At 34.1% G+C, this 26,263-nt stretch overlaps 1 pseudogene; it reads right to left on the bottom strand.

Moving 5' to 3' along the window:
* The window catches only part of LOC105083667 (NACHT, LRR and PYD domains-containing protein 12 pseudogene), a 36,079-nt pseudogene extending 15,192 nt beyond the window's left edge, over positions 1 to 20,887 (bottom strand).
* Between the last annotated feature and the right edge of the window lie 5,376 nt (positions 20,888 to 26,263).

The raw sequence follows: 26,263 nt of genomic DNA, 5'->3' as shown, positions 1-26,263 counted from the left end.
GCATACAAGAGTGTTAATTATTTGGTGTTGTCCTTAATCAAATCTAGGTAGTAATGCTTCCTAGTAATGCTTTCTAGTAGGGAACAACTCTGGATAACACCAATATCAGAGCTTTAGTCTAAAGAAAATAGGGCTGCAAAGAAAACCCTTTTCCTTATTGACATGAACATGTTGTCATGGTGAAATGTTTGTATTCTATTAAAAGATAAAGACTGGACATTTCGAATTTCTTTTCTAGTGTTGTTATACAAACTGGAATGCTTTTTAACTCTCTGCTCTTTCCAAAATAGACCAATAAAAAGTAAGAAAGGACATAATACAAAAACAAAAAGCCAAGAAAACTAGTGGAGGAGTGCAGTTTGTTCCAAAATCCTCTCCTAAGCAAATGGTCAAAATGTATTTCCAAATCGGATAAGAAAAGGATCTCAACATTATTTCTGTAACAAAGAACCTAGAATAGCAAAGGATCATTTTGTTCTTACCTCACTTAACTGTGGCCTCACCCCGGCCCCATGCTTTTGAGGGGCTGCTGAGAAAATCCTCCTGCCACCTATGTAGTTCTCAGGGTCAGGGGTCAGTAAGGTCAATGAGATGAGTAAACCCAGGACCCATATTTGAACCTTTCTCCAAGGCCTGCTTTTGGTACATGTGACCAACCTCAGAATTCTCCAAAAAGCACTGTACTCTTGTCTTGAGTCATGAAAAATTTAGGAGTTAGCTCCTTAAGAGTCTTACATAAAATAAAACAGGGGAGTAAGTTTCGGAGATTCCCTGAGGAATCTGAAATTCACAGAAAGAGAACATGTAATAGGCTGCCTGTGTCTTGCCTTGGACCAAGAAGATGCTTCTTCAGTATTCAGTTGGTTCAAAGAGATACTTATGATACATTCAAGAAAACTATACTTAGTGACTAAGCTATGTTAGATTACATGCATCTTCTCAGTTAAAATTAAAATAATAAATTAGGTCCCATTTGTTTGTTTTTGCTTTTATTTCTGTTGCTTTGGTAGATTACCCTAGGATAACACTGCTAAAATTGATGTCAGAGAATGTTTTGCCCGTGCTTCCTTCTAGGAGGTTTATAGTGTCTTATATTTAAGTCTCTAAGCCACCTTTAATTTATTTTTGTGTATGGTGTGAGGAAGTATTCTAATTTCATTGATTTACATGTGACTGTCCAACATTGCCAACACCAGTTGCTGAAGAAGCTGTCTTTTCTCCATTGCATAGTCTTGCCTCCTTTTTCAAATATTAATTCACTGTAGGTGTGTGAGTTTATTTCTGGGCTCTGTATTCTGATTTATAATTTAACTGATAAGCTTTACTCAGCAAAGGAAATTATAAACAAAATGAAAAGACAACCTATGGAATGGGAGAAAATATTTTCAAACAATGTGACTGACGAAGTCTTAATTTCCTGTATGTACAAACAGTTCATACAACTCAATAACAAAAAACAAACAAACAAACAAAAACAAGAAATAACCCAATCGAAAAATAGGTAGAAGAACTAAATAAACATTTTCCAATGAAAACATAACAAATGGTCAATAGGCACCTGAAAAAATGCTCAGTATCTCTAATTATCAGAGAAATGCAAATCAAAACTACAATGAGGTATCACCTCACACCAGTCAGAGAGACCATCAATAAGAAGTTCACAAATGATAAATACTGGAAAGGGTGTGCAGAAGAGGGAACCCTCCTACACTGTTGGTGGAAATGTAGTTTGGTGAAGCCAATAGGGAAAACAGTATAGAGATTCCTTTAAAAACTAAAAATAGACTTACCATATGAAACAGCAATTCCACTTCAGGGTGAATATTCAGAGGAAACTGTGATTTGAAAAGATAAATGGACCCCAAAGTTCAAAGCAGCACAATTTATAATAGCAAGGACATGGAAGCAACTTAAACATCCATTGGATAAAGACGAGGTAGTGTATTTATATATATACCACTCAGCCCTAAAAAAGAATAAAATAATGTCACTTGCAGCAATATGGATGGATCTGAAGATTATCATACTAAGTGAAGTAAGCCAGAAAGAGAAATAAAAATACCATACTATGTCACTTATATGTGGAATCTAAGAAATGAGGCATATTAATTTATTTATAAAAGAGAAATAGACTCATAAACTTAGAAAACAAACTTGTGGTTATGAAGGGGGATGGTGGAGGGATAAATTGGGAATTTGGTATTTCTAGATGCTAATTACTGTATATAAAATGGGTAAACAGCAAGGTTCTACTGTACAGCAGCACAGGGAACTATACCCAACACCTTGTACTTGCCTATAATGAAAAATAATATGAAAAGGAATATGTATATATATATTATGTATAACTGAATCACTATGCTGTACACCTGAAATTAGCACATTGTAAACCAACTATACATCAATAAAAAATTAATTAAAAATTAAAAAAGTAAAGTGATAATAAAGGATAGCTACTGACAGTAAAATTAATTAATGTTGATTTTCTCCTCTTTCTTTGATTCTAAATGTCAATACATTTCATTCTTTTCTTTTACCAATTATTTCTTTCTTTATACTGCCTGCTTTGGCTTTATCCAACAATATTTACTTCTATGTATATGACTTTCAAAAGTTTCTCTCTATTTATATTACACATTTATACAGTTTCTCAGTATTTATGTTACATAGTTTTCTTTTCTAATGTTTTTGAGATGCAATGTACATCTAAAACAATTCACCATTTTGAATGTGCAGTACACTGATTTTTGATAAAGTTAAAAGATTTATGCAACCATTATAACAATCCTATTTTAGAACATTTCTGGTGCCCCAAAAAAACTCCTGTGCATTATTAGTTACTTCATGTTCTAATGTCTAGCTCCAAGAAAGCATTAAGGTATGTAGTCTCTATAAATTTTTTAGTAGACTTTATTATTTAGTACAGTTTTAGACTTACAGAGAAACTGAGAAGATAATACAGAAAGTTCTCATATATCCCCAACCAATTTCCTCAGTTGTTAGCATCTTAGGTTACTAGGACATATTTGTCACAATTAATGAATTGATACTGATAAATTGTTATCAGCCAAAATTGAAACCACTGGCAGTCTTTCAGTTTTTGTTCTTCTTTAGTGTTGTGTTGAGTCTTCTGTGTCTTTTTCCTTCTGTGTAGGCTTTAGAGCCATTTTGTTTTTAAATCTACAAAATTGCTTGCTGGTATTTTGACTGGTTTGCTCTTGAAACTACATATATATATATTTTTACTCCCTTCTCCGACATTCTGTTTTTGATGTCATATTTTACATCTTCATCTCTTTATTGACCATTGTTAGTCATATTTGATTTTTCATTGTTTTGTCTTTCAGTCTTCGCACGAGCTCATTTAAGTGGTTGATACTCAGTCATTACTATATATTTGCCTTCACTGGTGGAATTTTTCCTTTCCTATACATTCTTCTTGTTATCAAAGCGTTTGTTTTCCACCTGGATAATATCTTTTAACATTTCTTTTAGAGCAAGTTTAGTATTGCTGATTTCTTTTAGTTTCTGCTTGTCTGAGAAGTTCTTTCTCTCTCCTTCTATACTGTCTTCAGGCTGGGTAAAGTATCCTCGGTTGCAGGTTTTTCCCACTAAGCACTTAGAAAAAATCATCCAACTTGCTTCTGACCTGCAAAGTTTCTGCAGAGAAATCAGTTGATAGCCTTGTAGGGAATCCCTTAACTGACTGCTTTTCTCTTGCTTCCTTTAGAATTTTCTCTTTACCTTTAACTTTTGCCATTTTATTTATGATATGACTTGGTGTGAGCAATTCTGCTTTCATTTTGTTTGAGATTCTATGCTTCCTATACCTTGACATCTGTTTCAATCTTCAGGTTGTGTGAAGTTTTCACCTATAATTTCCTCAAAAAATTTTTTGACACCTTTCTCTTTGTATTCTCCTTCTGGGACCCCTGTAATGAGAATGTTACATTTCATGTTATTCCAAAGATCTCTTAAATTGTTCTCATTTTTAATCTTTTTTTCCTATTCTGATTAGATGATTTCCATTTTTCTATCTTACACATCACTATGCAGTCTTCTGTATTATCTAGTCTGCTATGGATTCCTTCTAATGTGTATTTCATTTTAGTTATTGCGTTCTTCATTTCTGACTGGTTGTTTTTTATATTTTCTAGTTCCTTGTTAAAATTCTCACTTTGTTCATTTATTCTTTTCACTAATTTAGTTAGCATTCTTATTACTAGTGCTTTGAATTATTTACACCAGTAAATTGTTTATTTCTGTTTCATTATTTATTTGTTCAGAGGCTTTTCTCTTGCTCTTTCAATTGAGACCAATTCCTCTGTCTTCTCATTTTGTTTAACTTTCTCTGGTTCTAGGTAATTAGGTGAAACTGTTATCTGTTGCAGTTCTGAAAGGGTGTCTTTATGTCTGAACACCCCTACACTATCTCAGTGGCTTTGGTGAGATAACTAGATTTTATCTGGACATAGGTCACATCTTTCCTCAGAATGTGCTGGCAGCTATCACCTGGGTAGGAGGTGCAGCTAGAAATGAAGATGTTAGGACCAGAGCCAGGTATGTCAAGGCCTCACTTCTGCTCAGCAGCCGTAACTACCCTAACAAAGGTGGCTTCGGCTCTCAGTTTTGGGGCAGAAGCCCTGAGACTCAGGTCTAAGCTGGCTCTCTTCCCTTTAAATGTGTGCTCTCTCCCTCTTCCAGAACCACACCCTTGACCCAGAGGGGAGCAGAGCTTAAGCAAGAGGGGCCCATGCAGGCTCTTGGCATGTGACAGGCAGAGGCTGTGGGGTCTGGCCACAAACAGAAGTTGGGGTCACCTCTGATGTGCCAAGTGTGCAAGCACCAGCAATGGCTGTCCCATTCAAAGGTCACTGCGGATGTGAGCCTCCTTTGTCCCTCACAGTTGATCTCTCCCCTCTGATTCTGCTACCCCTGCCCACCCTTGTGTGGAACTGCACTACAGGGCAAGTGTGGCCCACGTAGGCTCCTGATGTGTGTCCGGGTGTGGGCTGTGGTGGTCTGGCCAGAGATAGAGGTTAGGGCTCCTTCTGATGTGCCTGTAAAACATCAGTAATGGGGGCCTTTGTCCTGCTCAGATGCCACTTCAAGTCTCAGCCACTTTCCTCTTTCCTCCATCATGACAGCCTTCACTCCAGTGTGGGGCTACAGCATGAAGCAAGTGGGGCTGGAGTGGTTTGGCTCAGGCTGGGGCATGTTCCAGGGTGGTTGTGGGAAACCAGTCACATTTTCAAGCTGTCCTCTCTGCCCTGCTTTATGAGCAGGCAAGAACACATGTGCTCTTCATGGCGGTGGTCTCATGTTAGCCCCACCAGCTCTCCAACCATCCAAGGGGGCTCACCTTCCCTGTGTCAGACCCCGGGACCAGGGTGCTTAATGTGTGGATCAGACTACTCACTCTCCAGGGAAGGTGTCCTCCTGTGTAATCTCCCTTTCCCTCTGAATCCTCTCAAAGGTCCCAGTCTGATCACTTCTCTTCCCTTCCTACTTGATTCTGTGTGGTTATTTCTTGCAGTCCTATTTTACAGGAGTCTTTCTGCCAGTCTCCAGTTAATTTTCAGTGAGAATTATTCCAAATGAACATGTAGTTTTGATGTGTTTGTGGTCAAGTTGGGTGGTGACTTTCATATCCTCCTAATCTACCATCTTGATCTCCTCTAACCTTGTATCTTGAGACCTTACTCTACTCATGTGTCAACTACAGGAATTTAAAAATTTTTGATCATTATTTGGTATTTTCTAGACAGGCAATTGTGTCATTTTTGAATAGATAGCTTTATTTCTTCCTTCCATATTTACAAGCTTATGTTTTCATTTTTAGGTTATTGCACTAGCTCAGTCTTGCAGTATGTTTGTTGGATAAGATTGGTTGGGAGGACATTTTATCTCATTCCCAGTCTTAGGGGGTACATACACAGTTTTTCAAGATTAAGTATAATGTTAACTATACATTTTTTAAGGTATTTGTCATTTTGATTAAGGTCCCTCCTTTTTCATGTTAAAGAGAATTTTTCAAGAGTGGGTTTTGGATTTTGTCAACTTTTGTTTTGCAAAATTAATATAATTATATAATTTTTATTTTTAGTCTGTTGATGTAGTGGTTTATATTAATTGATTTTCATATATGGTAATAGCCTTCAAAAACTGGTTGTGATACAAAATTGTTTTTATTTGTTGGATTTTACGTACTACTTTTTATCAAGGACTCTATACATGAGTTCTTAGTCTATTGATTTTCTTTCTTATAATAATTTTATCTCGTTTTGTTATTTAAGTAATACTGGTTTTATAGAGTGAGTTTAAAAGTATTCTCCCTACTTTATTTTGTGGAATAGATTGTAGAGAATTAGTATATTTTTCCCCTTAAATATGTGTTAGAATTGACCATTGAAAGCTCTAGGCCTGGTGCTTCCTTGTTTGAAAGGTTATTAATTATTGATTTAATTTATTTAATAGGTATGGGCCTTTTCTGATATCTTTTCTCATGAAAAGTTTGATAGCTTATGTATTTTAGGGAATTGGAAAACTTCATAACAGTTTTCAAATGTGTGGACTTGAATCTTTTATAATATGCCTTTATTATAATTTTAATGTTTATAGCGTAATAGTGATGATTCTTCTTTCCTTTCTAATATTGGTAATTTGTATCTTGTCCCTTTTTTTCTAGTCAGCCTGGCTAGAGCTGAATGGATTTATTGATCTTTCCAAAGAACTAGCTTTTTGTTTCTTTGACTTTCTCAATGTTTTTGTGCCTTCAATTACAGTGGTTGTTAGGCTTAAAACTTTCTTGCCCTTTACGTAGGTTTAAGTTTCTTCTGTTTCTAGTTTCTTAAAGTTGTAACTTAGATTATTGATTTTAGATCATCCTTTAGTTCCAAAATATGCATTTTATGCTGTAAATTTTCCTCTAAGCACTGCTTTTATCACATCCTACAGTTTTGATAAGTTCTATTTTCAATTTTACTTAGTTCAACTTGAGAAACTTCATGACTCATATATTATTTAGACATGTATTGCTTATTCTCCAAATATCTGGGGATTCTTCAGCTATCTTTCTGTTATTTATTTCTAGTTTAATTGCATTGTGGTTTTGAAACAAACTTTGTTTGATTTCCATTCTAGCAAGTCTGTTACAGTGTGTTTTATGGCCCAGAAGGTGGTCCATCTTGATGATTGTTGCATGTGCACGTGAGAATAGGCATCCTGCTCTGCTGAATGGAGTATTCTTAAAAACGGTAATTAGATCAAGTTGATTGATAATGCTATTTGTGTCAATCATTTGCAAGTATATTTAGTTATTGTCCAAAAGTGAGAAATGCTAAGACTGAGCAAAAGACCAACTTGGAGGATGGAAAGACTGGAAAGGAGAGTAAAAAGTCTTTAATTGTGTCAAACACAATGCAGTGCATTTGAATTTCTCTCCCTCCTCTTGATTAAAACTTTTTTTTTTTCAGTTCTAGGATTAAAAAGTTTAAATTCCCTCAAATATACATTAATATAATTGTATAAAGTTAGACTTGTGCATAACTTACATTTTATTAAAATACCAGTGAATTCTAAGAAAAAACATATTTATATTTTCATCTGGAATACAATTTACAATATTTACAAACAATTATAAATCTCAAAAAAATCTTAATCAATCTTAGAAACATTTTAAACAAGATTTTTTTTTGCAACTACAAAAATACACATATTTTTATTTATCACAATAAGTTTCGGATTTCTCATAACCTATACTTGTTCCCATTTCCTATTACAATTAGAAATGGACGTTCACATAGGAGTGTGTGTGTGTGTGTTTGTGTGTGTTTGCGTGTGTCTGTGTATATGAGTATGTGTGTGTGTTATTGCTATTAAAAACCAATACAGCTGTTTAAAGATGGCAAAACCATCTCTGGAAACACTTTTTAAGGGTTAATAGTGAAAAAGCTGGCTTGGTCATGTCTTCTGCTTGCAAGAGAATTTACATTAGTTCCCTGTGGCTGCAGTAACAAATTACCACTGAACTGCTGGCTTTAAACAACATACTTTAAACAACATACATTTATCCTCTCATGGTTCTGGAGACCAGAAGTCTGAAGTGAAAGTGTTTCATTGCTGCACTCTCTCCAATGGCTCTGCCTCATTCGGCTTCTGGTGGTTGCTGGCGTTCCTTGACATTTCTTGCCATTCCTTGAGCTTTTACTGGCATCACTAAATCTCTTCGTTTGTTTTCCTCTGTGGCCTCCTCCTCTGTTGACTGTGTGTATTTTCCTCTTTTTTTTTTTTTCATCAAAACCTTACCCTGCCTCACTCTGATAAAGATTTATGGCCCACTGGATAATCCATAATAAACATCTCCTCTCAAAATCTCTAACTTAATCATATATTTTTTTGATATAAGGTAATATTCTTTTTATATTAACCATTTAAAATAAGATTCGCAGTTTCCAGGGATTAAGATATAGACATACATTTTAATGTCATTATTTAAGGCCACCACCGTCTGGCCTTGAGCCCCAAACTTGCTTATCCTTCCCACATGCCAAAGTTACCCACTCAGTCCCAGTATGCCTGCAAGTCTCATCCTATTACAGCTTCAACTCTAAGTGAAAAATCTCATTTAAGTACTATCAGCTTAAAAGCCACAAATCTCATTACCTAAGTCATCTGAATCAAATATAGACGAGACTCTGGATATCAACAAAGATTCTCTACTAGACCCAACTCTAGCCAGGCTCCTCTGAGATTTCTTCTCAACTAGACTTCAACCTTGGCCTATGAAGTCTTGAACAAACACTTACATAGTGTCCAAAAGCTGCAACCAATATCCCTAAGATGACCTTAGCCACTCTTAAAGTGTCTGAATGAGAAAACTCCAAAGATGCCTAAAAAATATACTGTTTGTTCCAGCCAACACCTGAGGATAAGACTTCTGGCTCAGTCTCTATGGGAGGGTAAAATCCTAATTTTGCTAATTGCCAGCTAGGAGACACAAATAGCCTAATCACATTTACAGCAGCACTTTGTAATTTTTACTTTCCTGACTCTAATGAGCCCTAACTTGTCCTGCTCTATACTTCCTCAGTCTCTTATTAAGCTTTGCACAAATTAAAGTTGAGTTCAGTTCACGCTGGATTCTTTTCCTTATTGTAATAGTTTTAACTGATTAAAATCTGTTCCTAACAGTTTTGTTTATCTTTGACAGTATGAACCAACCTCAGGCAGATTCCTCTTCATCTGTGGATCTGTAAAACTAGAGAACAGGTTATCTGCTTCCAAAATACAATAGTGGGACAGACAGGCACAGAATAACAGTTATAAACACTCCCATTCTGAGAGAAAAAATGGGAGGACAGAAGGGATCATGGGTTCCAGACAAGCTCAAAATCAAGCAGCACAAATTCCAGTACATTTCACTGGCTAAGAATAATCTATTGTGGCTCAATATTCTATCCTGTAGGCCTGTGGTATTATCTTCTGGCCACCTAGATACACCATCTCTGTCTCTGCACCTGTGGCTCCACTCTCTGAGCTCCTTTTTTGCCCCAGAGCTATTTTTTTTTTCTAAAAAGGTAGTACATATTTACAGTTGAATAGATCTATCAGTTGTTTTCTACCTATGGAAACTTAGAATTCTGACATTCTTTTCTTATTTCATCCTTCTGTACCTTTCCATCTAAGCTGGCAGTGTTTCTGGTGATACATACTTTTCAAAAAACATGTGGGTCTCCTGTGCATGTCATAGTGGGTCCATATCATTAGATAAGAGTGTCCTCCAAAGATCTTTCTGGGATAATCCAACTGTAGTCTTGGCCTTGCTGAGATGGTTGCGTGGGTCCATATGTCACATGACTAATTTCTTCTGCAAATGGTTTTCTCTTCACATCTTTGTTCTACTTTCCAGACCACATATTCACAACAGTGAATCTCCTCAAGGCAAGTTTTGTTACCTGGATAGGTTGAAGTTTTCTAAATCATAAAGTCTGAATGGATTATTATGTTTAGAACTACCTCAAAGTATTTGGTATTCCTGGCTAAAAGAATTCACCTATCTGACAAGTAACAAAAATGATGAATTATTTTTATTTGAATAGTTCAAATGACTTTTGAATTTTAATATCTACACTTTTGCATCTGATCATTTCAATTTCATAGTCAGAATGCATTTTTTAAGTGTAAAATCAAATTATCTCTATAAGTAAATTTCTTTGCCTAATCTTTCCAGGTGACAAGATCATTATATTATTCAATGATTTCACATGATGCTTTCTAAAGAAATATTTGCCATTTTTCAAAAAAGGGAGATAATTGAGGAGACACAAAAATTTTAAAAATGCTATATATCTTTTGAATTAGTTGTCTGAATAATAACACAAACATAAATCTCAAAGTAATGATAGGCACTAGAAAGAAAGGAAAATTGAATTAGCACTCAAATTCTGGAACTGTTATTAAGAGGATGTTAACTAAAAAAAAAAGAAAATCAGAGTATATTTTAAAGTTCCAACAGAAGTTGCTGCAGTCCTCTTGCAGATGTAAATCCATCTTGATACATAAAGATTCTGCTTTTGAAACTGGATGTCTGCTCTTAAACAATGTAAAACTCTTCTGAAGGTTTTGCTCATGTTGTGTAGAGTATTCACCTTATTGAGCATCTCTCCAGGAGGGACTGAAAAAATCCCAGCTAATCCTCCATAGCAACTGTAAAATATTTTCTTCTGAGAATTATAGTAAAGGCTCATTATTGGACTAGAAAAAAATGTATTCTTCTCATCAAAACTGAAGATTTGTCTCCTTTAAACAGGTTTTTTCTCTTTTTTTACTTCACTCTTAAAGGGTAAGTAATATTTACTGTGTCTTAAACCCTGGCTTTACACATGTCACCTCATTGAATCTCCAGAAACTTTATCTTAATCTACTTTCAGACATATGAAACTATGTTACAGAAGCAGTAAAATGACCTGAGTTGGAGCCGGGGTCTACAAGGCAGCTCAGTTCACAGTTTTTGCATTGTTTCCCGATGTCTCTCTTGTTTGACTTGGTATCTCTTAGCTGGTCAGTATATAAAAGCTACTATTTGCAAAGCTTATTCTTAACCTGTTCTTCTATACACTTCTCATTGAGCAATCAATCACCTTTTACTAAAGTGTTGTTTTCTAGTGTGTAATATGCTCTTACTAAGCCCAAACCCTATTTAAACCAATTTGTATGGAGAAAATCTACCTTGTATCTAGTCCAAACCTGTCTTAAATAAAATAATCTTATAGCTTCTCATTAACAGGACATATGATTTTATCATATCTGTAGTATGGGAGCAGTCAAATCTAAGATACATACAAAAGGCAGCAGAATCGCTGAAGAAAAAGCACCACCTACTGATTTTTGCTGAACAATACCATTATACTTATGTTAAATAAACCTGGAAATAATTTTCCATTTAATACAGTCATACAGCTTGAATTAATTGTCTATTCCTGAATGTATTGGCATACTTTGAATATTTTTTCTGGACCAATATGAAAGTTATTCATTCTTGTGAAACTTACATTACATTGTATCAGTGAATTTAATGAAGTCCAGAATACTTTAATAAAACCAGTGAACAGTAAAAAATTGTGTTCAATCCTAAATTGCACTCCCCATAAATTCTAATTTCTTTAGCCACAGAAAGCAAACATTTCTGAATCTATGTTTTCAGAGTCTTGTTTAATGAAGTGAATTTGTACAAGCCATGAGCATGGTAAATTTAATATACCATGAGGTATATTGACGTTAGAGGTTTTTTTTTTTAGCATACAAACCAGCAATTTCAATCTTATATCTATTTAAAATGCTAAGTCCCCACTTGTAGTACCTTGGCTGATGATAGAGGGTAATTACTAACACATAGACTATGTTTTCTAAGGCTTCTCATTATATTTGAAGTTATTCATTTAATTATACACACATACAAATGTACACACAAGCTCACCTCTCCATAGTTATTTAGATTTTGATGTTATTTTAGTTCCATGGACTCCTCTAAGAATCAGCATGTCTTTTACTCCTGAAAGTTAGACACAGTTATTTATACAGTTTTTGTTGGTTTTTTTGTTTTACATAAATTCAGAAAATATCCAAATATCTGGAAACCATTTAGGTACATCAGTTTTAGAAACCACAATCTATTGCATGGTTATAAGATGTTAGAGTTATATGTTACTGATTTTAAAGATGTTAAAATGTATGTTACTGATTAAAGTAATTGCAAACAGATGTGTCCTTGCAGAATATGAAACCCTGCTCCTTAAAAGTAAATAGTGTATTTTTAAGTACTGTAACCTTGTTTTTAAGAATAGCACCTGTGCAAAAAAAAAAAAAAAGGGATTTCACTCAGAACTGTGACAATTTTATATGCTTATATGCAAAGCTCAGATGTTCAGATATTAATTTCCCTTAGTAGAAAAAAATTTCCATTAATAAAAGCCACTAATACAGTACTGCAGATTATGGGAGATCAAAGAAGAAAAATAGATTAAGGAAATCAAATGGATTTGACTGTGAACAATTAGAAATCCCAAGTGTTTCCACTGAAATACACATATTTGATCTGTAATAACAGCTGGTGAATTATTCATTTCAAATTTTAATTCCACAGAGGTTGTTCTACTTTTTAGCCTTTCATTTAATGGCATGTGTCTGTCCTAATCTATATAATATTTCTTATCAAGTAAGTTCCCAGAATGTAATTTTTGGTAAAATAATCAAAAAGAAATTTGTTTAAATAAAATACAATCAGCACTAAAAATAATGGGAATGTGATCATCATAAATACAGTGACCTAATTTTAACACCAGATATTTTTCATATAATTTTTAAAGCCTATAAAAGAAAAGTTTAAATATTATACAAATAAAATTTCTCCAATGTCTAGTCTAATATGCCATTGAAAAATGACATGAAAATATAAACAATTCACCCAAAACATGTTTACTGTCTTTTCAACTCTTTTCATGATCACTCTCATTTTTGAAATGTATTCATATTTTAAGTTTACTTCACTTGTTGGTCTGGTAAAGTCTATGTAGTTTTTACCTGTTGTTCAAGCAGAACTTTGGAAAAGCATATTTAGCGTAAGTCATTCTTTAAGGATAGTGTCTTTTAATTTTGTGAACAAATTTATAATAGACATTTGTGAGCCTCGGTGTGATCAAGTCAATATCTAGGACCCCCTGGTGTCCCTTTGCATTCCCTGAGTATGAGTCACCTGTTCTCTTTTATTCTGGACCTCTGGACTCTCTTTCCACCTTTGCGTATGCACTCAGATATTTCTGTTTGATGTTTATATTTTTCTTTTAATTTTTAGTCTGATTTACAGAAAGTTTCCTGTATCTGTGTAGTTTATGTTCAGTCAATGGTTTGGGCAGAGTTAGTATTCCTACACCTAAAGCCTATAAGGCTAACATTCTCTGCTGATTGATCTGTGGTTAGTCTGGGAAGCATATTCAAAGGACAGCCACCTGTCAAGTCTTCCATGGCCTTTACTCCCTGTCAGACCCTCTTGAATCCTTCCTGGGCATGTGTGCAGTTTCCTAGTCTCTTGGTATGTGTAGGGAGCATATTTAGATAGCTGTCCTATGTCCCTTTCATGTCAGAATCTCCTCGCTAAATTGCTGAGTTTTCTTCAATCATCTCAACCAGGACCATGACATCAGACCATAGAGGCACAAGTTTTATCCATTTGTTTCCTAATGAGTTCACAACTGCTTTAAAGAAGAAAGCTTTGAGATTTTACCTTGGTCCCAGATCCATTCTGTCTTCTCTTAGAGCAAAACCAATGATTTTGGGGGTCAGCTACATCCCTAAAACTCCAACTTACATCAACTACGGAGGAATAGGAGTGACCTTAGGCAAGAAAGCCATAGACCAGTGCTGTTCTTTTATGACAATCTATCAGTTTTCTGGGTATAAATGCTTCTCAATTTGCTGCCTGCCTTTGGTCAATTTCTAGAGCCTGGAAATGATAGTTTTGATTAATTTAGTCCAGTTTTTTGCAGAGAGGATTTCGCCAACCTCTTCATATCACCAAAGTTGGAAGTTTCTTGAGTGTGATGATTGGATTTGCAGTAGACATACTTCCCTACTCCTCAGTGCCCCTCATTGTACATCACGAAGCCTGAGGACTGTGAAGGCAATGGAACATGACCCAGAGCTCGACAGCAAATTAAGTGATTGACCTGTGCGACTCTGACCTGAGCTGATGATTCCTGAGACTTCTAGACTGAGTCCTACCTGTAAGTGCACAGGTGTAAACTGCAATCATCTTTACTAATATTAACTACTGGAAGGAAGAAAGGAACGAAAAAAAGGAAAGACTATTCCAAGGGTTCTATACTCTTCACATGTTATGTTTATTTGTTGGTTTCTGGTTTTGTAAAAGAATAACATTTTTTATTATGTTTAAATAAGAATTTGTTGAAATTAAACTTTTTAAATTAAGACTTAATATGTATGCATGGGGAAAATCAGAACCTAGGGTCTGAATACACTTTGCCTAGTGAGGGATTCTACACAGATCTTACATTGTGTGTATAAGGAAAGACAGGAAAATCACTTTCTAGCTGAAAGTACCACAATCAATTTCCTATAAATAACCAATTTTAAGGACGTACACTTACAATGATTATAAGAGCCTATTAACCATTGCATTTATAATTTTTGTTCTTATTTAATATTAGCACATATATAAGGAGTATTTTGTTATTTTGATAGCCCATCTTGTTTTAAAATTTTAGTGCTTCTGAGGTCACTAGAATAATTTTTTTCTCTAATTTTGTTCTCTTTTAGACAGCTGATTTTAACACCATGGTTATATTTCATGAAGTTTATAATTATGAAAATATTGCAACTAATAACTTATACACAACTGATATCAGTCCAAGCATTCAAGACTGAATCTTCTGATTTATACATCATGATCTGTTGTCTTATGAACTGCCACTTTTCTGGTAAGACTTTCTGTAGTTCATAGCAGTATGTACAAACTAGTTCACTATATAGCTTTGTGTATTATTACATATTAATGATCAATTATTTTAAATATAATATTGCCTTGATAATATTTAGTTTACAATTTTATAGTGTGTTACTGATCAAAGAATCCAAGTTCTAATTTTTGGTCTAATGTAATTTGTAATCTATTTTTAAGTGTAATTGACCAATTTCTAAATAATTATATTTATCTGGAATAATATTTGTTACAAGTGAGTATATAATGTTCTTTTGTTTGAATACTCAATTTGATAAATATGTGATTTTGTAAAACAATAGTGTTAATAGCGATAATCTCTGTAATTATTTTTTCCAAAGAGCGGTGGGGCTAGATCATTGATTTGTTTACCTAGAATAGTTAAGACCATACTCAACACATTCAAGTGGGTTTTACCTACAGGTTTTTATTTACCTATTTTTTTTCAGACAAACAGATCAACCACATGGGGACCTCTTTTTGAAACTATAAGGATTAACAGCACAGATCCAGACAGTAGAAACATTTTCATCTTTTGTATATTGTGAGTTATTAGCATAAAGCCTTTTATAGTAAAAGGCCACCATTTGTATTCATTTAAACTTGCTCTGTAATAGTCAGCACTCTGTATTCTGGAATGACAATGCCTTTCTATGGTAAAATGCAAAGCTAATTTTCATACCACACCGGAGGATCCTAGAGAACCATAGTAGCAATGAGTGACCTGTAGTCAGAATTTTTTTATGTGAAAGAATTACTTTTGTGACTAAGAATAAATTCACTAGGTCTCTTTATTGACAGAGAAAAGGTTACCTTTTTTTTTTTTAACAATTTTATTGTTTTAAGAGAAGACATTTGTCTTTATTCGTAAGTGGTTAAGTTCTTTTTTGATGAAGGAGCAGTAACTATAGACAGAGGAATGGGATGGGACATAGGGAATATCGAGGGGTAATTTTCAAATGACTCAACTACAGTATTTTAGTCTCTCATGCCTTCACTTTGCTTATGTAAAGATTTTCTTAAAGTAAATTATTATTGAAAACCAAGTATTTTTACATTTTGAATATTTCAAAAATATTTTGAATATGACACAATTTTGTGCATTCATAGTGATAAAAGAAAAACCTCATTTACTTTTGTCTTTTGGTAGCTTGGCTAACTCGGCTGGATGAAGAGTCTGGAGAGAGAGGGCAAAACCTCTAGCTGGTGTCATCATACCTAGAAACCACTTATGTACTTTGTAAAAAAAATAAGAACAAACAAATGAAAAGCTGTCTCCTAACATAAAATTATTTAGTAAGAAAAGGAGTTGTAATATTCTTACTAGGCAGATGGAAAGAATAGTAATAAAAATGCGACCCTTACATCAAACAAAGAAAATGCAAATAAAAAAACACTGTATGTGACCAAAAAATAAGTATTTTTAAATGGAAAAGGCCAAAATTCATACCACGGGTACAGTTTTGGTGAATACTATTCACTCAACATTATTCAGGTGGCATGAAACTGTAATTTGGGCACGTTAGAGTCCTAAGTACAGCAAAGACTGTTTGTGCCATAAGGATTCCCATCAGCTGTCCCTTCAAGGCTTCCAAGAGGAGCCAGTACTGATATGTAGCCACTATTACCATTAGTGTATTCACTTCCCTTTATGCTATGAGTTTTATCGTTGCTTTTTAAAAAGAAATTCTATCCATTTCACACCTTCTAGAGTAGAAAGATCAAACCAACTCTGAAATATCTGGAGACAGTAGCAATCTGCTCCCGTTCGTCCCCAGGCTGTCTTGTGTTTAGTCAAATTCAGTATTATGACTTTCAAGTGTTGTGCAGCAATACATCCTTCTATTGGCAAGCTAAGTGCAGCCCTGGATCCAAGACTGAACAAGAAAAGAAGAAAAAGGAAATTATATTATTATTTGAAAGATGACTGTTTTATAAGCCAGCCTCTATTTATCCTCCTGGGGCATAAAGTTCCCCAATAGTCTATTGCTTCTTTTTTCCAATGAAAATTATATTCTTCATGCAGTGCACACACTTATTCTTAAGAGTTCTCAAGTCCAGGTCTCACATCACTAGATTGGGATAGTATGACAGTAAATTCAAATATCTCTTTGCAAAATTGCAATTTATACTGGAGACTGGTACACATAGATGAAAATTGTTCTCAGCTGACTTCAGAAATAAAAATGGAAAAAAGAAAATGTATTGTCTAAGTCTAATAAAAGTACTAATCACTTTTGTCCATAACTTTATTGTACATTATTTACATGCTGAATTTTCATATTTAGTAAGGCCAAAGCTATTAAGGAAACCACTTCCTTTAATTTCCAAGCCTTTAATCCACTCCCAACCTCCAAGTACATCTGCCTTACCTACAGAAACCTCTCACCTCCACCATTACATTGATCATAGCAGGAGCCTCTTGTTCCCTCCCTAAATTTCTATATGCTTTAATGTTTATTACAGAGGAAGGATTGAGAAGTTCCACAAGTTCATGTTTGGCTTACCTATTTGAAAGTGAGTAGACTTAGTTCAACATCAAGTGGAGAATGATGGAAAACCACACCCCCCAACCTCCCGTGCATATAATGGCCACATCAGTTATGCTTTCTGGTTAGCAACACTGTCACAGAATATTTTCTCCAATGACACATTCCAGTTCATGACTTAATAAGTCTATGGGATTACCACCACAGCATCACTGTACCATCCAAGCTTATTCCAGAAGACCTTCTCCGTTCTACATCAGAATGCCCTCTGCCCTTCAGCCCATGCATTTGGAAAGGGCTTTGGATGCCACACACACCCAAGGTTTGAGGTTGGCTGAGACCATCTCAGTCAATGTTTTTTATATTCTGTAGTTTCAGTTGAGGTGGCAGTTCAGACTTGTTTTCAAGTATTTTTCCCTTTAAATTTGTATCCTTATAATTGAATTTGAATATATCCTAATTGCCCTGACTCTTTAAAGACATGGTTGCAGTATTTTTCTCATCTTCCAGAGTTGGATCATGTGCTATCTACTTTGCTATCATATCCTTTTTTTTTTTTTCATTCTGTTCTTTGAAACCCACATAACCACCTCCAATTATAATGTTTGCTAATATTTTTGGTGCTTGGAATCTTCTATCTATATGCCTTTTTAATTACCTAATTTTAAATCTATTTTCTCCCAATTTCACTGGCAACATATGACTGTTGCAATTTTCCTAAGGATTTTGCAACTTTTTCCCAAGTTCAACAAAACTTTCTCTTCTCTTTCTGTCTCTCTCTCTCTTTCTCTCTTTTTTTTTTTCATCCTTTTTATTTCCTTGCTAAATAAAAGTATGTGCTTTATGTATTATGATTTGTGGGACTAAAAGGTAATCTTATAGCCAAATTAATTTTTAATATTATAAAGGATAAAATTGTTTTAAAAAAAGATTCACTTGAGGCATATATATGTGTGTGTATGTATATATATGGGTTCTGATTACCCATCAAATAGTAAATAGCATTAGAATGTTTATAAGGACATCTAGTCAGTCAATGGTCCATTATGTTAAATATATCAACTATTCAAAAAATTAAATTAACATGGAAACATAAAAGGTTAATGTCCTCTCCATGACAAAGAGGTGAGAAATGCATATTTTGTGTATTATATTTGGAATTGGTTGCATTCAAATTGATCTGACCCTTTAAAAAGTATGCTGATCACAGCATTGTTTTTCTTACTATGAGGAGAGAGACCAGAATGGGCTTATTTCTCACACAGTCAAGGAAAATGATTTTAAAAATAAATGTATCCATGTTAATTTATGTTTAGGAGTCATATCCTAGTAAAAATATAGTTCACATTAAAAGCTGAGAAAATGTTAGAATGAGTATTTCACATAGAATGCATGCCAAAAAGTGGGTGTTTATTCATAACTCTTGCGCTGACTATAAACAAATTATGGAACATTTAAAAAATATAGTTACTGTATTCATTTTCTAGGGTCACCATAACAAAATACCACAGACTGGAAGGCTTAAACAGCAGAAATTTATTTTCTCACAGTTCTGGAGGCTATAAATCTAAGATCAAAGTGTTGGCAGTTTTGATTGCTTCTGTCCCCTTTTTGTAGATGGATGCCTTCTTGCACTATCCTCCAATCATCTTTCTTCTGTGAACATGCATCCCTGCTATCTCTTTTCTTATATGTCCATGAGATTAGAACAAGCCAGTCAGATTAGAACAAGCCCCACCTTAAGGCCTCATTTTAACATAATCACCTCTTGAAAGAGTCTACCTCCAAATATAGTCTCATTCTGGAAGCTGAGAGTTAGAGCTTCAACATACGAATCTGGGGGGACACATTTCAGCCCATAATCATTACTTTACCCTGCCTAGGTGTACCGAACCATTATCTATACATGATGGTAGCAGATATATACGTGTTTTTGTATCAGTTGAATACTATGTAATCAATATTAGTCTTGGAGAATTTAGTCAATAATGTACTTTATGTGGATCATGAAGAAATTTTTAACACACTTCCCTAAAGCTAAAATGATCAAGATGTTATTTCTCTTTCATGCCTAAGAAATTAATTTTGTTTTGCAATTCTTTGTACTAGTAAAACACTATTTCAATAAATTCTAATTTTAGTTGTATGAAGTATTGACTTTTGTGCTTCACACTAAACTACATTGTAGAAGAAAATGCCTTTGATTAAAAGGATGGTATTCGATCCTAAACAATGCTATCAGAGTTACCCAAAATCATCATTAATGCTTTTGGTTCTTTATTTCTGAATATCATTCTATTATAGAACACATGACATGCACTTCATTTAGATCTTTGTGACAGTCTCAAGAGTGATATGGTTGAAGGAAATATGGTTTATCAGAATAGGCAAATAATGGAATTCTTTTGATATATGTAAAAATGCCACTTATCTGTTTACAGAGATCTACTAAATCAGAGTATGCTGTAATATTTCCACCAGAGACAAGCTTACACAGTACTTCCAGTCACAAACATACACAATGGCCAAGCATACAATCTGAGAAAAGTCAGGAAACAATCAGGCTCTCCAAGAAGTTGCTCATCATTCAATTCCCAGAGACTCATCTAGTTGTTCTGGAGGCTCCAGCTAGGAGGTTCCTACTTAGAATAGAAAGAGATGAGTAACAACATCAAATGATTCTAAATGTTCACAGTGAGCTTGGTGAATGCAAGGTAGATTTCTCAGTTATAGGGGTCCCCACAGAGACCCAGAATTCAAGCCCCCATAAGAGAAATTGTTGGAGTTCACTCTCTTCCCTTACTTTCAGGGTAGTTGTTTTCATCATTTAAGTCTTTTAAAAATATGTCTTGTATATACAGTAGAAAACCAAACAAATTTGCATCATGATAAATACTATTACTGTAAAAATGATAAGGTGTACAATTTGAACAACTAAAAGCATTTCACACCCCTTATTTGAATGAATTATTTTCTCTCCTACTTCAATATTTTTCCAAGAGAAAATGCCAGCTCAATGCTTTCCTGTTAAAAGTAATAATTGTATAGGTATTACAATTGTTATTATATAAACAATTATAAACAATAGTAGTCTTCTCTTCAGACTGAACTCTTTATAAACACTATATCTTTATAAACACTACTTTTAAAATCATTCTTGCCCCCTATCCACAGAGAGATCACTCAGGCTTATCTTTTCCAATGGTAAAATGTGTCACTATCCAAGGAACATTGGCTGTTTTAGAGTAAAACGTTATTCTCTCTTTGTATAAAATAAACATGCATGCTCACACAATTTTAAAACTCACCTAACATAATTCAATGATACAGTAACAAGTCTATTCACAAACGCTGTAGCAAAATCTAATTTTGGACATCTGCTCATGGTAGCAATGATACAATAAGGACATAAATTAGTCCCTCTTTTTACAACTAGAAAACTAGACAAACATATGAAAGTAATATATTCAGATAATGGGAAAAGTACAGAAATATTATTTCTGAGACTAGAGAAACAATAAGCTGAACTTTATCATTGCTTTGACTTTCTACTTGGAGACAACATCTGGAATGCAGGCACAAGAAAGAAAATCCAAAAAGAAATTGATAGACTTGATATAAGGAGATGGAGATAGAAATTCATGGAAGATGAGGCAAATGGAAGCTGCCAGGAAAATTTCAGGTGTAAATAAATACTCCAGAAATATGAGAGGGCTACATATGAATCATTGCTTAGTCCAATGTTCTCCATATATAAATTGAAAGTGATGAGGAAAGCCAAAGAATGACTGGATAGCTTAAACTAAATGATTCTTGGAGGCTTCACAAAGCATGGTGATTTGAGCTGAGAACCCAGAATAGAATGTATTTAACCATCATTTGAGGCACACAACAGAGACCACAGAAGATGATAATATCTTAGTAGTAAGGCTGAATTAGGTATGGAATGAAGTATAATACAGACCTTGAGACAAATAAAAAATCTCTATAATGTGTAGAGAAATGTAAAAAATATTCTGGTAGACATCTCCACGATGTCTTTCAATGGTCCCCATCACTTGATATGCACACACTTGTGTCATCTTTCATTGGGTGTTGGGCAAACCTGCAATTTGCTTCCAGTAGATAGAAAAGGTGATAAGAAATCACTTCTGTGTCTAGGTTACATAAGACCATTACTTATTTAATACTAGCAGACTGTCTATATTGCATTAACTTTGCATAGTTTGATGAAGTAAGTTTCCATATTGAAGAGGCCACATTACAAGGAACTGAGAATGTTTCCTGGCCCACAGTTAGCTAGTAATTGAGTTCCTCAGTCTCACAACGTTTGAGGAATTGAAATAGTCCAACAACCATGTGATCTAGGCTTTCCCAGCCAACCTTTGAGATGAGACTTCAGCTCTGTATGCTATCTTAACTGCAGCCTTGGGAGAAGCCATGAAGGAGAGGATTCTGCTAAGCCAGGTTCATGCTCCTGACCCACAAAAACTGTAAGATAAGAAATGTGTATTATTTTAAGCCTCTATATTTGTGGCAATTTGTTACACAGCATTAGGTAACATATTCTTTTTTTTTAAATTATTGATGTTTAAAAGGATAATTGACAGATTAAAGCAAGATAATGACAATCCTTTTGGAGTTTGAAATACATGCAGAAGTAAATCATATAACCCTAAGAGGACAAGTGTGAAGGGGGCAGAAATGGAAGCATAAAATTTGAAATGTGTAACATTTACATCCTAGAGCATTATTTAAAGCTAGAGTATGATAAACTTGAGATATATATTTCATGCATGGGAGTTCAGTATTTGTAGATACTAACTACTATGTATAAAATAGGTAAACAACACGGTCCTACTGTATAGCATAGGGAACTATATTCAATGCCTTGTAATGGCCTATAATGAAAAAGCATATGGAAGGGAAAATATATAAATTAATACATTTATATATACAGATAAATATATGTATAAATGAATATAGATATAGGATATATGTATAAATGAATTGCTATGCTGTACACCAGAAATTAACACATTATAAAGCAACTATACTTCAATAAAAGAAAAAAAAAGACTGAGTATTTACACTTATAAATAATTAAAAATAATTGGAATTTGAGATCAGAAAATCCATTCAAAGTAGCATAAATCAAAATCTGGGCAAAAATTTAACTAGATAATTACAAGATCAGTATGCCTAACACTGCAAAATATTACTGAAAGAAAAAAAAAAGAGAGAGAAATAAATGGATAGCTATACTGTGTTCTTGGATTGAATTTTTAACGAAGCAATTCTCCCCAGGTTGATCTTTACATTTAATGCAAAGCAAAATATACACCAACAGCTTGTCTTTTTTGAAGAAACTGGCATTCTTTTGCATCTCAAAGAGTGAATTAGTACATTTTTACTAGATTTTTAATAATTCTTGTCAATCAATTTGAAGGCATTCTGGAAGTACAGAAAAAAGTCAATGTGAATCCTGGGAAGGTAAGGGTTTGAATGTGGTAAATATGTGAAGGGCAATTCCTAATAACATAGAATGAGAATTGCATGTAGCTAGAAATTCTGTTTTGAAGAGAAGCAAAGTCATAAAATGCAGAAAACATGTATTAGTAAGATTTTCTATAGAGTAACTGTCCAGATATGTCAAATTATTTACAGTGTACATACTCTCTGATACAATCATATAATTCTAGAGTTTAATATAAGGATGTATCCAGGCATGTTTTCATATTCTATTTGCATAATAGAAGTATTAGTGGAAATAATGAAAAACTGAAGCAACTTAAATATTGCATAATATGGAAAGGGTTAAATAACAATAGAGTGTGGCACATTTTAAAATTCACAACAATGGAAATTATGCAAAACCCTTATCTCAGGAATTTTTTTATATATTATTATAAAAAGCTGGCTATGGTAGAGTATGTTTATTATACCTTGAAATGAATGTGTAAGTAAGAAATATTTTATAATGCACTCTATAGAACAAAAAGTTGGTTACAGAATTTTCCAGGGATTTCAGACAGTGAGTGCAGACAAAGAATGTCACCTGTCATATCAGTAGACAAGGATGCTGAGGCCTTCAAGCCAGTAGCCACTGCAGCCACCACCAACTGTGCATTCTGAGGGGTTTCAGGATGGAGAAAAGTAGGATGCTGGCCTTAGATAGCTAATGTACATACCAAAGGAATGATTTCAGTGAGCCCAGACTCTTGCATCTTCCTGTACGCAGAGAAACACTCAGTTTATTAACTTGAGATGTCTGATTTTCTTCAATCAACAGAATCTTTTGATGTTCAGACTACCTGGTTTTGTTGCAAAACTCCTGTATATCCTGGCTCCTCCCTTATCTTTTCAGATCCGTCCCTCAGAGTGATCTGAGAGGCAGCCTCCGGGGCTTGAGTCTTCAAAAGTCCCCTAAAAAAACATCATTCTCAACTTTTAGGTGGTGTGTTTTTTTCCAGCCACAATAGTTAATTTGTAGATTTTATTTTCCTTTTACCCAATCTGTATTTTATGAAGTTTTTACAAATATCATGCTACACTTAGCAGTAATAATAAATACTGTATAGTATAGATCTATGAAACTTAGATCGGACTTTTCCAGAAAAATGTAACTATCATTTTTCTTCAACTTTAAAGGATTAAGTTAGTTGAAAATGAAGAATGGAACAATTCATACAACAATTCTATTTTCTGTTTTGTTAAAAATGTAAAAAACATGGATAAAAGGCTGAAAAAAATGCCTCCCATTGTTTTGGAATAAGTATTATTGAAGGAAACAAGTATGAATTTCAAGGAATTGAGATAGGTAACTAGAGTGAGAGAGGTAAGAATATCATAGTAGGTGTGGAGATGAGCACAGATTCCCATGAGATGCATATAGAAAGAGACATTGGAAAAAAAATATTTTTTAATTGAAGTATAGTCAGTTTGCAATGTGTCAATTTCTGGTGTACAGCACAATGTCCCAGTCATGCACATACATACATATATTTGTTTCCATATTCTTTTTCATTAAAGGTTACTTATAAGATATTTAATATAGTTCCCTGAGCTATACAGAAGAAATTTGTTTTTTTAATCTATTTTTATATATAGTGGCTAACTTTTGCAAATCTCAAACTCCCAAATTTATCCCTTCCCACCCCCTTTCCACCAGTAACCATAAGATTGTTTACTATGTGAATCTGTTTCTGTTTTGTAGATAAGTTCATTAGTGTCCTCTATTTTTTTTTCTTTTTAGATTCCACATATGAGGGATCTTATATGGTATTTTTCTTTCTCTTTCTGGCTTACTTCACTTAGAATGATGATCTCTAAGTCCATCTATGTTGCTGAAAATGGCATTATTTTATTCTTTTTATGGCTGAGTAGTATTCTATTGTATAAATATATCACAGCTTCTTTATCCAGCCATCTATTAGTGGACATTTAGGATGCTTCCATGTCTTGGCTTGTATATAGTGCTGCTATGAACATTGGGGTGAATGTATCTTTTTGAATTAGAGTTCCCTCCAAATATATGCCAAGGAGTGGGATTACTGGATCATATGGTAAGTCTATTTTTAGTCTTTTGAGAAATCTCCACACTGTTTTCCATAATGGTTACACAAAACTACATTCCCACCAGCAGCATAAGAGGGTTCCCTTTTCTCCACACCCTCTCCAGTATTTATCATTCATGGACTTCTGAATGATGGCCATTCTGAGTGGTGTGAGGCAATACCTCATTGTAGCTTTGATTTGCATTTCTCTGATAATTAGCAGTATTGAGCATTTTTTCACGTGCTTATTGGCCATTTGGATGTCTTCATTGAAGATTTACTTGTTTAGGTCTTCTGCTCATTTTTGGATTCGGTTGTTGTTTTTTTGTTATTATATTGTATGAGCTATTAATATAGTCTGGAAATTAAACCTTTGTCAATTGCATCATTTGCAAATATTTCTTCCATTCCATATGTTGCCATTCTGTTTTGCTTATGGTTTCCTTTGCTGTGCAAAAGCTATAAGTTTAATTAGGTCCCACATACAAATCAATGGAACAGAGAACCCAGAAATAAACTCACAGATCTATGGTCAATTAATCTTCAAGTAAGGAGGCAAGAATAAACAATGGAGAAAAGACATTTTCTTCAGCAAGTGGTGTTGGGAAAATAGGACAGCAGCATGTAAATCAGTGAAGTTAGAACACTCCCTCACACCATACACAAAAATAAATTCAAAATGGCTTAAACTTAAATATAAGACATGTCATGATAAATCTCCTAGAATAAAACTTAGGCAAAACGTTCTCTGACAAAAATCTTAGCAATGTTCTCTTAAGGTAGTCTACCCAATTTCATTAGTTGAAAAATTATCTGAATTCTCTATCTGTAGTTCATAGAACAGGCCAGAGTTGTAGATATCACGAAGTCCTGAGACTTTAATAAATATTACATGCATAAATTGGGGTTAGACAGAATAAGAAATTGACCTAAAATAAAACTGTGAGTAACAGGAATATTTATGGGGTAAGCAGATGACTAGGAATAATGGAAACATAGGAAAGAAATAATTATAGAGAGGTATAAGGATAACATGGGAAAAATGGTGTCACTCAAGTAAATAGACATGGGAAAAAGTAATGGAAACAAGACCTGTCAAAAAAGTCAAAGTAAGAAAGAGAATATATAGTGCTCTTTGCATATTAAATTTATCAGGTCATTAAGCAAGAATAGTCATTGTGGGGGAAAAAAAAGCAGTGAAGACT

Source organism: Camelus bactrianus, chromosome 14, assembly GCF_048773025.1.
Source record: "Camelus bactrianus isolate YW-2024 breed Bactrian camel chromosome 14, ASM4877302v1, whole genome shotgun sequence".
NCBI lineage: Eukaryota > Metazoa > Chordata > Mammalia > Artiodactyla > Camelidae > Camelus > Camelus bactrianus.
The sequence above is the reverse complement of the archived record's forward strand: the minus strand, read 5'-3'. Positions and strand labels throughout refer to the sequence as shown.